Source organism: Phacochoerus africanus, chromosome 8 (genome assembly GCF_016906955.1).
Source record: "Phacochoerus africanus isolate WHEZ1 chromosome 8, ROS_Pafr_v1, whole genome shotgun sequence".
NCBI classification, from domain to species: domain Eukaryota; kingdom Metazoa; phylum Chordata; class Mammalia; order Artiodactyla; family Suidae; genus Phacochoerus; species Phacochoerus africanus.
In genome coordinates this window covers 114,763,174-114,778,061 of record NC_062551.1, presented here as the reverse complement: position 1 = coordinate 114,778,061, position 14,888 = coordinate 114,763,174, and positions in this window count along the sequence as shown.

The window sequence follows — 14,888 nt, the reverse complement described above, 5'->3', positions numbered from 1 at the left end:
TTTATACCATTGGGCTTTCAGGAATGAATTTGCAGTTGAAGCCAGTGAGCATATTTTTTGGCAATTATGATAAAGTTGACAATAAGAAACCTGGGAACAGGTTTTTAAAACATGCGTCTGGTTCTTGGGAGGGTTTTTCAACTCCAGCAACTGCAGACATCATCGAAATTCCATGATATAATCAACTCGGTACTTGAAATGCTGATGACTAACCCCAGGAATTGCACATCCAAGCAGTCAAACTAGTATATTATGAGTCATAGAAGTGTGGACTTAGAGTCAGTAAGAACACCCAGGAAAAGCTGCATATGTTTAGAGATACTGATTGAGAAGTAAGGATAAGAGAAATGCCCAATTCTATTAAAAATCTTGTGCCAGGATTATACCATCAGTTCTCAGACTAATTACATCAAGGGTAAGTATAGTATCTTCGTAAAGTTTTTACTCCCAAACATACTTACTTCCATTTAGAGGTGTTTAGTATGATGCATATTAAATAAAGAGTATATAGGAAACTGTGTTTCGAATTATTCTTGAATTTTGATTCTCAGACCTTACTTTATAATTATTGAATCTACATTTCTGGAGAGTGAGACCCAAGCAAATGTATTTTTAGTAAGTGTCCAAAGTGGATTACCTTAAAATTTGAGAGGCTCTGAAATAGAAGCTTAGTTAATGAGATTTTTCTTCCTAAATTGTCTTGGTGCATATACCACATATACTCATTAACCAAATGAGTAGAGACACGGTGATCCTGGGAGTATTCTATTATTTAAGTTGTTACTGCCAGTTTCTGGCATTTTCAGCAATAGAGAACTGTTAATAAGGAGAAATGGCTTGACATGAAAAGAAGACAGACTTTGGAGTTAAAGACAAAGTGAGATCAAATCCTGGCTCTTTCACTGTGTGCTTTTGGCCAAATCAATCATTGTTCATGAGTATCAGTTTTTCTCATTTGAAAAATGGAGGAAATGACATCTGTGTAATAGGCAAGTGTTTATGGGAATTCAGTGAGGGCATGAGAAATCATGGTGAGTTAAGTAGTTCAATAGAGGTGAAATGAAGCCTGTGAAGGGAAGTAGTGAGAGATAAAACTAGAAATAAAAGCAGGATCCAGATTATGAATGGTCTTATAGGAAATCAGTTGAGCCTGGTGATAATAGTTTCCCAAGTCCCAGGACGTTACCTCCTGGTCTTTGTTAAAGATACCTAAATAGTTCTTCTGTCTCCTTGAATAACCTCAGTCACATTTAATTCAAGCCCCACCATCTAAGAATCATGAAGAAAATGATAGGCACACAGCTTTAAGAAGCAACCTAAATATTCATCAGCAGAGGATTGAATAAAGATATATATATATAATGGAATGTTAATATATATAATATATTTAATGGAATATATATATACACACACACATATATAATGGAATGTTAATATATATAATATATTTAATGGAATATTACTCAGCCATAAAAAAGAGTGAAATAAAGCCATTTGCAGCAACATGGAAGGACCAAGAAACTATCAGAATAAGTGAAGTAAGTCAGACAAAGAAAGACAACTATCATATGAGATCACTATTATGTGGGATCTACTAAAAATGATACCAAAGAACTTACGAAACAGAAACAGACTAAACCAACTTTATGGTTACCGAAGGGGAAACTTGGGGTGGGAGGGATAACTAGGGGGTTGGAATTGACATAGATACACTACTATATGTAAGGTAGATAGATAGCAAGGACCTACTGTATAGCACAGGATAATCTACTCCATGGTGTAATAACCTATATGGGAAAAGATTCTGAAAATGAATGGATATATGTATATTATGACTGACTTACTTTGCTGTACACCTGAAACTAACACAACTTTGTAAGTCAACTATACTCCAGTAAAATTTATTTAAAAAAAAAAAGAATTGCAGTTCCCTTCATGTCTCAGTGGAAATCTGACCAGCATCCATGAAGATACAGGTTCGATCCCTGGTCTTGCTCAGTAGGTTAAGGATCTAGCGTTGCCATGGGCTGTGGTGTAGTTTGCAGACACAGCCCAGATCTGGCGTTGCTGTGGCTGTGTCGTGGGCTGGAAGCTACAGCTCCGATTTGACCCCTAACCTGGAAACTTCCATATGCCATGGGTGTGGCCCTAAAAAGACAAACAAACAAAAAAACCCCAAAACAAATAAAAAAAAATCCTTCAGAACTCAGGAGGGAGAAGAGATAGTGCTAATCCTGCCACCAGCAGGAGGGGTTTCTCATGAAATCTTTTTTTTTTTTTTTTTGTATTTTCAGGGCCACACCTGTGGCATGTGGAGGTTCCCAGGTGAATTGGATCTGTAGCCACTGGCCTACACCACAGCCATAGCAACACCAGATCTGAGCCACATCTGCAACCTACACCACAGCTCATGGCAACACCAGATCCTTAACCCACTGATCGAGGCCAGAGATCAAACCTGCAACCTCAGGGTTTCTAGTCGGATTTGTTTCCACTGTGCCACGATGGGAACTCTTGCTCGTGAAATCTTGAGCACTCTCAGTGGAGGTTGCCAGGGATCAGGGAGGGATATACTCACTGACAGTGAAGCATCAACAAGTATTCCTCGAGCACACATTGGGCTTAGAGCTGAGGATGTGAATATAAGTGAGGGATGTGTGCTGTTAACTAACAAAATCTATTGGGAGAATATATTATGTAGGTAAAAATTAATTAAAAGGTCACATGACAACTTTTGTAATAGAAATTTGTGCAAAATTCCATAGGAGAAAACCAAAGAGGAAACATTAATCTGCTTTAAAGAGTGAGGGGGTCTTCAGAGAGAAGTCAACATTTGAGCTGAATCTTGACGGGATATGGAGGATGTCTGAAGATGGAAGAGGATGTTGGGGAGGGAAATGCATCATTCTAGAGGAAGCAGACTATGCCAAAGTCACAATGAACCAAAGACTAGAGAGTTGAAAGAGACATGTTTTGGCACGTGATTGCTTTTTTGGGTTAGCTCTGCTATAACTGGCTGTGCTTTATTTTGCTCCAAGAGGAAACACGGGCAAACTTCCTTTTTTTCTGCTGTTGAGTGGGTTACAAAGGGCCCCACAGGGATGGCACGCCTTGTGGTACATCATTCTTTCTTCCCCCTGCATTGCTTCATCCAGACACACCCTAGCAGGTGTCTTTGCAATCATCACTCACTTGTGTTCTCACATCAGCCCACACCAGAATTATTTTTCTGAAGGCTAAGGTACTCCTTTCTTGGTGTTTGTTCAACAGTTGGTTTATGTTACTCATCTGTGAAGCATCTTAAGATGCCCTGTGTTAAGTTGCTTCTCCTCAACACAAGTTGAGGATAAGACTCTTGATGGGAAAGTTTCATGTCCACTTTATCTATACAACCAGAACCTAAAACAACTCTCTTAAATGCTGGTTATTTCTCTCCAAACATTTGTTTAACAATTTATCACTATTCCCTATCTGTTATAGTATCATCTTTCTGGAGGATGGATGATCTCAGCCTGTGTGTGTGTCTGTGTGTGTGTGTGTGTGTGTGTGTGTGTTGATGTGTATGTTTTTGCTGTAAACTCCTCACAATATACTGAAGATTCTCCTCTCTCATTGTCTTTTGTTTATGGTCAAGACTTTTGGATTTAGAAAAAGTCTCATAGGGCTAGAGGTCCCATCATGAAATCTCCACAGGTCTTTCTTCCTAACTCTAGAAATAAGGGCTTGTTGGTATTGAAGGAGACCTTACCCATAAAGCCTGCTAGGGCCAGGATTCTTCCATGACAAGGTCTTCATAAAAAGCAATTTGACTTTCAGCAGTTACTTCCTCTTTAAAAAGAGAATTTCCCAGAGGCCTTCTTTTTTGTGAGGCAGGTGGTACACATGCCTACGGCAGGATGCGGTCCAAGAGCCAGCAGAGATTCCACCTGCCCCTCAAATGCCCTTCTTCCACCCATGATTAGATTCCAACAAATACTTGGTATAAGAATACCCATCAAGGGAGTTCCCGTCATGGCTCAGTGGTTAATGAATCCAACTAGAAACCATGAGGTTGTGGGTTCGATCCCTGGCCTCGCTCAGTGGGTTAAGGATCCAGCATTGTGGTGAGCTGTGGTGTAGGTTGCAAACAAGACTTGGGTCCCACGTTGCTGTGACTGTGGCCTAGGCCAGCGGCTACAACTCCAATTGTACCCCTAGACTGGGAACCTCCATATGCCATGAGTTTTCGGCCCTAAAAAGATCAAAAAACAAAAACAAAAACCTAAAAATTAATTCAAATTTTTAAATATTTATAAAATATTTCAAATATTTATAAAAGTTAATCTTATTTATAAATTTAATAAAATATAAATAAAATTAATTGGAATTTTAGTAACTATTTCCTTGATACATATTTGTAGTAATTCAATCTAGTAAAAAGCTTTTATATAAATGGTATATGAATATTTAAAAAGGGAACTGCAAACTTTAAAAGCAGAAACCACCTGGAATTCCCATCGTGGCTCAGTGGTTAACGAATCCGACTAGGAACCATGAGGTTGCGGGTTTGATCCCTGGCCTTGCTCAGTGGGTTAAGGATCTGGTGTTACCCTGAGCTGTGGTGTAGGTCACAGACTCGGCTTGGATCTGGCATTGCTGTGGCTCTGGTGTAGGCCAGCGGCTATAGCTCCGATTCGACCCCTAGCCTGGGAACCTCCATATGCTGCAGGAGCCGCCCTAGAAAAAGCAAAAAGACAAAAAAAAAAAGTAGAAACCGCTTGAGAACCACTGACCATTAAACTGTTAACACTGGAGTTCCTGTCATGGCTCACTGGTAACGAATCCAACTAGTATTCATGAGGATGCAGGTTCAATCCCTAGCCCCACTCACTAGGTTAGGGATCTGGCATTGCATTGGGTTGTGGTGTAGGTCGCAGATGCAGCTCAGATCTGGCATTGCTATGGCTGTGGCATAGACCAACAGCCGCAGCTCCAATTCAACCCCGAGCCTAGGAACCTCTAAATGCCACAGGTACGGGCCTAAAAAAAAAAACAGGCAAAAAATTAAAAATAAAAACCAAAAAAAGAACTGTTAACATGAATGAGCTTGACATTTATTGGCAGAAATTGGCACAACATCATATATCAACTATACTTTAATAAAAAAATAGTAATTCCTTAATATTCTTTTTTTCACCCACACGGAATTCTTCAAGAGACTTTGAGAATTCAATATTACTCTTTCACTTATTCCGCTAGTATTTATTGAGTGCCTACAACTAGATGTCTGACAAATATTGGGAGATTAAGTATTCAAGAAGACATATTGATAAACTAATTTCTCTACAATGAATTTACATAAAGTTTTTAATGTTTCAAATAAAATGTTATTGACTCAAATAATATGCTCTTTAAGTATGAATCCAGAAAAAAATGTATGAAGCAAAAATGATTTTTTTATTACAAAAATTGGAAAGGTGCCAAGATTCTAAGTTGCTCTTTGGCCCAATGTTTGGATTTCCCCCATAAATCACATTTGATGCAAAAATGTCAAATAGTTTTTAATTTTCCAAAATTCAGAATTGCTAAATTTATTGCAACAACGCATAATAGTATTGTTTTATATTCACAGTTAGTAATAGGATACAAACACTGAAAATAAAATGATAAATTATGGTAGTATGATTATCTGCCACATGCATTTTACTGCAATAGAGGTAGCAGACCAAAAGACATTCAAAGTTAATAAAAACTACTTGAAAACCTCCTTAACTTCCAAATTTAAATTTATTTTAAATGAAACATTCACTTCTTTTGCACGCATTATTAAATGAATCGTTCACCATCTTTTTAAAACATCTTTATTTGTAAGGGTTTTATTTAGAGCTTATTTAATTGCTTTTGAATTTCAGGAAATCTTTTTTTTTTTTTTTTGTCTTTTGTCTTTGTAGGGCTGCACCTGCGGCATTTGGAGGTTCCCAGGCTAGGGGTTGAATCGGAACTATAGCCGCAGGCCTACACTAGAGCCACAGCAACACAGTATCCAAGCCACGTCTCTGACCTACACCACAGCTCATGGCAATGCCGGATACTTAACCCACTAAGCAAGGCCAGGGATCGAACCCAAGTCTTCATGGATACTAGTCAGGTTCCTTAACCACTGAGTCATGATGAAAACTCCAAATTTCAGGAAATCTTGGCACTTAAAGTTATCAAAACTTGCTGAGAGAAAAGTGGTCTAGGTGGTTGTCTAAAATTAGCCAATACTTGGTAGCAATGAACAAATGAGTAGATTATGACAATTTATCTATCTTTCAACTTAGCTGCGTAGATACTTAAGAGCCTGTTGCTTACAAGGGGCTTTTAATACATCAAGATGGTTTCTCAGAGTTTCTCAGACCCCCACCTGAAAGCAGTTTTGGTACAAAGTGGTGATGTGTGGTCACCAAATTCTCTAAGTTGGGGTGAATATCTGATCTCAATAGTACTTTAATTTCAAAATGATTTTGAAATTTACTGCCTAACTTCAAATTTGTTCTTTAGAGACATCTCCTAGCTCGAACCATAATCATAAATGTTATCTCATATTCAGCCTATGGAGATGCACCTGTTGAGTTGGAATCAAACTTGTGAAACTTGGAAGGATTTGACCATGACCCTTGTTCCTGCTATCTTATTGTTAGCTTACCACCAGCCACAGTTGTCTTATATTAGTATTAGTACTAGTTTGCTAAATTAATGTCTAATAAATGTACACTCACAGCACAAACTTGCTAAACTTTTTTTTCTAGTAGATGTGACTAATTAGTGTAGCTTATCAGACATACTCTGTGCCAACTTAATTTACTCACAAAGAACTCAGTTTTGAAGGCAAAGCATTTAAAATACTTCAAATACATGGAAACATAAATAAGAAAAACTGAATTTAAAAGAGTCCTATTTAAAATTTTGTGAAGTTTTCATGTGGTGCAGCAGGTTAAGAATCCGGCACTGCCGCAGGTTGCAACTGTGATGCGGATTTAATCCCTGCCCCAGGAACTTTCATAATGCTTCAGGCACAGCCAAAAATAAATAAATAAATACATATATAAATAAAATTTTATGATATTAAAAATGAGATGACTCTTTTTTAAGCAATATTCAAGGAAAATTATGATTAAAAAAAAAAACAAAGCTTTTCTAACATTCATTCTAAAGTAAATCATACCTTGAGCGAGGCTGACATATTTCTGGGCCACAGAGTTATTTTCCACAAAGCAGAAATTTATGTCACACTAGATGAAATCAGGCTCCTTTTAGTTCCAACAGTTTGTGACTCCAGGAAATAAATTCTTTTATAATAAGTACATTTTTGTTATAAGTTTAAGAGAAAGGGAACTTGGGAATTGCCTTAAGTGAAGCTGTTATTTCTCATCATATGCAAAATTCCCCAATGATTTTTTTGAGTGGTAAACTTTTCTATCCCATATGATTGTAAATTACAACTTTTACATACCCAATGCTTACTATACAGTATGTACTCAGCATATTTTTAGAATAATCAAGTGTTTGGGAATAGCCATGGTAGTTGCCTAGTGCTCCCACTTCAGTTCACAAAAGACACACGAGAGCCTGAGATGACAAAAAGGACTATCCAAGGTCAGCTCAGGTCTTTAATTCCTTTAGTGCTTTCTTCCACATTAGCTTAGCCTCTTACTGTAGGATTTCATAAATTTAGCCATTTTTATTAAGATTGAAAAAAAATACCACTGAGGTATAAGATTGAAATTATTACAACTGATCATGACAATCAGGATGATGGATACAAATACTACTCAGGCATTCTTAGAATGAAAGGAATCAAAAGCTATCTTCACAATTATAAAAAGAATGGAAATTTTAGGTAATAATTGATAAAATAGTTATTGATAAAATAACAATAAAATTTTGTTATTGTTTTTTTTCCCACTAAGTGAAAGAAGTTGGTCCTTGTTCAGTTTTCTAAGGCTTATGACTTTAAGATTGCCTGGTCACTAGCACATTACTTATGGTTCTTTAGAGGCTTTTTTTGTTGTTGTTTCAATTGGGAATGATGGCATGAACATAAATATTTTCCCCTTTTTGTTTAAAATAGTAATAGAAAGATGCACTATTAAATTACTGTTTTTATCAATCTGTCCTGAAATCTAGAAATGTAATTTATTAAAAATGTTTTATATTCATTCTTAACATCAATTTAATGCATTATGAATTTCATTTTGCAGGGAGTAAGATTATAAAGCAAGTGGATGGAACCAGAATCACTTTGATGGCAACCTACGAAAACACTTAAATTACTCCTAAATAGCAATATACTTTGTTTTGTGAACATAACCCTACATGGTGATATAAAGTCACCCATCTCCAAAGTAGGTCAGGGCACTTGTCCTGGAGCCTAGCAGCTTAGTTTCAAATCCTGGTCCAGACATTATCCTATCCCTGTGACCCTGGGAAAGTTAGTTCACCTCTCCCTGCTTCAGTTTCCTGACTGGTACAAGAGTGCGAATACCAGCGTCTACCTCATAGAACGAGGGATATTTCATGATCTAATATATGTGCTAAGCACAGAAAAAGTACTGAATAAATGTCAGTTTTTATCATTATAACACAGAAATGTACATAGAATATAATAAAGTACGCACATACCATATGTTTCCAATTTTTTTTTCTTTTTGTCTTTTGTTGTTATTGTTGCTATTTCTTGGGCCGCTCCCGTGGCATATGGAGGTTCCCAGGCTAGGGGTCGAATCGGAGCTGTAGCCACCAGCCTACGCCAGAGCCACAGCAACGCGGGATCCGAGCCGCGTCTGCAACCTACACCACAGCTCACGGCAACGCCTGATCGTTAACCCACTGAGCAAGGGCAGGGACCGAACCCTCAACCTCATGGTTGCTAGTCGGATTCGTTAACCACTGCGCCACGACGGGAACTCCATGTTTCCAATTTTAAAAATATGTGCATTGATATAAGTTAATTCTGTGCATAATGATGTAGTTGGGGTATTCTGTTCTTTCCTTTCCCGTGTTATTTTAATTTACATTGTCTTCAGTATGTATGTATGGGTCAGAATAAAAAATGTATTTCTAATGATGGGTTATGGTTTTTTAAAAAAGAGGAATTGGAAGTGACTATCTAGATACTCAGAATTCCTCCACAGCTGCTTCTTGAAAGTTACTTGAGTGCTGCCTCATTTTCTTTCTTTTGTAATTTTTGTTGTTGTTGTTGTTGTTCCTCCTGTAGTGAACAATGAACAGTAAAACTGGCTCTTGGGATGGGGAGTGAAGATAATGGTATAAGTAGCTTGGGAGATTGGGGCATCGCCTCCAGGTGTAGACTGGGCGGGGGACAGAGGCAGTGGGTGGAGAGGTATAACTGGGTGGAGCAGGAGAAGCCCAGAGCGTGCAGCAACCTGTGCTCAGATTCTGGGTTGGGATCTAGGAGAGGTGGAGAGGCTCTTCTGAGATTAGGCATGTTTGGTCCTTGAAACGATGCAGGTTGAGAGAAGAGAGAAAGCCATTTAAGTCGGCTAACAATTGCATGGCATGAGATAAAGTTCTAAGGAGGACAGCATTCTTGAAAATTTTCTGGAGAAAGATAGAGGAATAGCTTGGGGAGGGGAAGGAGCATGAAGTGGTGAGAGAAGTTGGAGGATGAGATAAGGAAAGATTGGAGTCAGCTGAATAAGAATCTTGACACCCTAGACTCCTTATGACTCAAGATGATGCATTTGGGGCACTACTTGCAAAATGGTTAAGAGCTAAATTCAACAATGGCAAATCAAGGTGATGTAGGTATTCTGAATTTGGATTGAAAGCAGTATATAGGAACAAAAAGTTGTTGCTGCATTTGTTAATTCCAAAATTTGATTTCTGTAGCTGATAAGGAGCTTTTATCTGATTGTAGAGTTCGTAGTGAATTGAAGAAGCCCAAAGGGCACTGACGTGCTTTTCAGTATGATCCATTCAGGGACTTCTTAAGGAGACAGTGAACTATCCAAGAAACATGCCAAAGGTTATGGTTGTATTATAACTGATAAGCTATAAAGAGGCAATGAAGGACAGTTTGTGGGGAAAAGGCGTGGATAAGTAGTTTATTTAATAATTTTTTTTATGGCCACGCCTGCGACATACAGACATACAGAAGTTCCTAGGCTAAGAGCTGAATTGGAGCTGCAGCTGCAGCTGCAGCCTACACCACAGCCACAGCAACACCAGATCTGAGCCACATCTGTGACCTATGCCATAGCTTGTGGCAATGCTGGATCCTTAACCCACTGAGCCACAACAAGAACTCCTGGTTCTTTTAATTGTAATTGATCTTATATAAGTCCCCATCTGCTAATACACCCCCCCATCATTCCTCTACCTGTCTGCCTACCAAATAGAAAAGCTATTTTTAGAAACTTTGATAGGTAATGATATTAATGTGTCATCAAGGTAAATATCATGCTAAATTCAAGGTTCATTTTATTAGCTCTTATTAGCTCTAAAATTTGGTCACATTCAGTTCTTTGACACAACTGGATGATAGTTACACTTAAGTAGCAAATTAGATCATTGTATAATTTCCAGAATAATCTAGATGTTGTTGACAAAAAAGAAAGAAAGAAAAAGAAAGGTCACATGTTCTTTTTGAAAAACCAACTGTACTAATATGGAATGAGATAGGAAGCTGGTAGTTAGTTGCTTAAGGTTTTACTGTATATAAAATCATAGGGTTTCATAGCATAATAGAAAAATATGTAGGGAGGTCAGGGAGATGTTACAACAGTGAACAAAAAATCTGCCATTAAAATTGTATAGTATAGTCTGCCATTATAATCGTATCTGCCATTAAAATCAGAGGCCAGGTGTATTTGCCATTGAATAAAGAGATTAGGTTTATAATTTCTTCTTCTAAAACAAATTTGTTTCTGATTTTTAGAATAATATCAGAAATCAAGTAGCAATTCCATGATAAATATGGAAAAGTACTTGGAGAATTTCATTGTGAATATTCTTCTACTCTTGGACTATACAGACTTTATTGACTGTACAGACTTTCATTTGGAGGTAGGACATATAATAGTCTAAGAACATGGAGAAAATCTGGAGGAAAATAGTAAAAAAAAATTACTCACATTGGAAAGTAGGCTTGGTGTGATGAACTTTGAGTCTAGGGAGATAAAGCTTGAGGAAGGGTAGTTATTTTCATGTCTTTTCGTTCAGCAAACATTTGTCAGTTCCCACCATCTGCTAGGCACTATTGTGGTAAATAAAATAAATTAAATACAAGAGTAAATAAATAAATTTACAAGATACAAAAGTATCTTGTAAATACTCTTTGGGATTTTAGATACAAGAGTAAATAAATAAAGTAAAAAAAAATCCAGATTATTGGAGTTTACAGTCTAGTGGGTGAAGAAGACAAATACAATAAAATAATAAGCAAAGTATATGGCACATAAGAAAGTATTAAGTGCTATGAAAAATTAGAGTAGGGAAAGAGGAATTTAAGAGTGGAGACTTGCTACAGTTAAATAGGTGACAGGATAACCTATTAAGCATGTGATTTTTAAGCATATACTTCAAAGTGGAAGGAGAGTTATCCATGCAGGTATTTGGAGGATGAACATCTCAGGTGGAGGAAATATCCAAAGCAAACATCTTAAAGCAGAAATACCTTGCACAGAGTCGAGGGGAAGGAGATAATGTCAGAAAACTAAAGGGAAGGACAGTGCAGATGATGTGGGGCCATCTTTAAACAATCATATGGAATTTGACATTTACTCTGGATATGACAAAATATTGCAGAGAAATGACTTGACTTTGACTTCTATTTTCAAAGGACTCCTCTCATTACAACGTGGAAAATTGACTTGAGAGAAATGGAAAAATAACAGCTATGCCAGCTAGATGTCTACTGCAGTCATCCAGGTGAAGGGTCTTGGTTGCTATTATTGCTGTTGTAGCAAACGGATGTAGAAGGAAATTGTCCTGGATAAATTTTGAAAGTAGAACAGAGATTTGTAGACAAATTAGATATGGAGTATCAAAGAGCGGAGTAAAAGATGTCATCAAGATTTTTGACCCAACTGACTTCAAGTACGGAGTTGTAATTTATTGTGATTGGGGGAAAAAAAACCCAAAAACCATGGCTATAATAGGGGGAGAGGGAAGGTGCTAAAGAGAAAATCAGTTTGGATGTGTTAAGTTTGAGATGTCTGTCAGATCTTAAGAAGAGATGTTGAATAAGCATTTAGAAAAATACATTTGAAGTTCAGAAAAGATGTTTGGGCTGAAGATATAAATTTGGTAGTCCCTGGCATCTGCATGGCTTTTAACTGTCGTAGGACAGTAGCAGGGTGATATAATCAGTGGAGTGCTGTGAAAAATGACCAAGCCTTTTGGAATTCCAGAAAAGGAAGCTTAAGGAGAGGATGCAGAACTGGTAAAAGAATCTATGAAGTGGTGAATAGTGAGAGTGGAAAAGAGAGAGTGGAGTAGACTGGAACTCAGGTGAGGAAGGTTACCAAAGAAGAGAGGATCAACTATAGTGAATGATGCTGATAGGTCACATTCTGTGACGGATGAGAGACTGACCATCAATTGGAACCAATTTCTGAGAAATAATGGGAGTGGGAGCCTGATCAAAATGGGTTTAAGAGAGAATAGGAGAAGATGAAATGGCAAACTTGAGTACGGTCCTCTTGCCAAGAGTTTTGCTATAAAGGATAGAAAGGGAAATGGGGAGCCAGTTCAAGGAAAAGTGGGGTCACGAGGCTTTTTTAGTATGCTTGTTTAGAAACATTTTTAGATGGGAGAGGTGGAAATACATTTGTATGGTGATTGGAGGGATCTGGTAGAAAGAAAAAATTAAAGGCCTTTTATGTGTTCGTTGAGGATTGAACTAAAGGGAATACATTTCAACTATTTCAAGGGAATTTAAAGGTGACCATTAGGAAGGAATTCATGACCATGTAGGGAGTGAGGCAAAAACATAGTATCACAGGGAGTTATTAAAATTACCCTCTGACATCTAAAAATATTAACATAAATAATAATGTGACAGATAGTCATGGAGTGTTCCCAGCACTAGAGATCCTGGGGAGACTGGATGAGCTAAGCCCTGTCTTTAGTTTTCAGGAATTCGTTATAGGACAGTAGCTAAGAGTATGTACCCTAGAGCTGGCTGGGTTGAATCCTGACTCTACCACTTATTAGCTGTGTGGACTTGGACATCTCACTTAAACTCTCTTTGCCTAAATTTGCACATTTATAAAATGGGGTGATAATAGTGTGTACCTTATATGTCAGTTATGAGAACTAAATATAATTAAAGAAATGCCTTATACATTATAAGTTGTATGTTTATTTATTAGTCAAATTAGCTATTATAAGTCAAATGTTATAAGCACTCATTTAGTGGAGGTAAGACTAGGGTACCACGGTAGCATAGAAAAGATAGTTATTCATTCTGACTTAGGGGTCAGGAAGGGTCCCATAATACTTTACCTACAAGACACATTTAAATGGGCCCTGCAGAGCGTTCCTGTTGTGGCTCAGTGGAAACGAATTGGGCTAGCTTCCATGAGGATGCACGTTCGACCCCTGGCCTTGCTCAGTGGGTTAAGGATCCAGTGTTGCTGTGATCTGTGGTGTAGGTCACAGATGCGGCTCAGATCCCGCATCGCTGTGGCTGTGGTTTAGGCCGGCGGCTACAGCTCTGATTCAACCCCTAGCCTGGGAACTTCCGTATCGTCCATATGCGGTAGGTGTAGCCCTGCAAAGACAATAAATAAATAAATAGGCCCTGCAGAATGAATCAGAATTTACCAGGTAGAATAAAGCTAAGCAGAGACTTGTGAGGCAAAGGCTCAGAATTTGAGAGTTCATGATGTGTTTGAGAATAGACTAGAGGTCAGGAGTGTTATAAGATGAAGCTGAGAAGTTATGGAGACACAGTTGCAGGAACTTGAATGTTTCTTTAGAGTTTAGACTTGGTCTTGTATATAGGATGCTGTGATTCTAACAGGGGGCTTATTCCAGGGAGGCAAAGAAAAGTTAACAGGGTGGTTCCAGGCACCACGAACTCAACCTATTTAACTCTAAACTAGTTATCCTGCCCTTATTTTTGTGGCATCACCAGCCTCACCAGTTCATCTTTTGCTAAGTCCTTTGGTTACAACCTCAGTTGCTCACAATTTTTAATGTTCTCTCTCACTTTCATGTGCTTCTAACCTCCGCTCCCTCTGTGTGATTACTTCTTATCTTTGGAGTCAGCTTAGGCTGAGCTCTGGAATTCTTCCTCACTCTCTAGACAGGCAATAAATACAGGCCCAGAGTGCTCTGGACTCCCCGACAAAGCATTTATCCCTCTTTATTTAGTTTTCCGTTTTTCATAAAAAACAAAATCACCACCAACCAAAAAGCCATTTAAATTCCTCCAGTTCTTGCACAGTGCTTAAAACATGGGATTATCATCAAAACTGAGTGGGTGAGTCAATCAGTAAAATAAATGATTTTCCATTGTGTTGATAAAAAGTGATCAGAGAGTAAGGAGGATGAGGTGGAGAAAGTAATGTTGAGAATCCACAAAGAGTTTCAGGGAAATCTCTTCAGGTCTGCCTCAGAAAAGTAACCTTGGAAAAATTACTTCAAGTTTTCTGGATTCACTGTTGAATATTATTAGCTTTTAAGTTTCCTTTTTTTTTTCTTAAATGAGGATTTAAAAGCATATAAAATTAAAGGCTCAAACGAGGTCTAAAATATTATCTCTCCAAGGTCTAAACTAAATGGGAATCTTTCAACTACAAAAGTAAATGGTGCTTGAACCAGAGGCTACTTTATTTTTTCTTTTCTTTTCTTTTTTTTTTTTGGTCTCTTTAGAGCTGCACCCAGGGCATATGGAG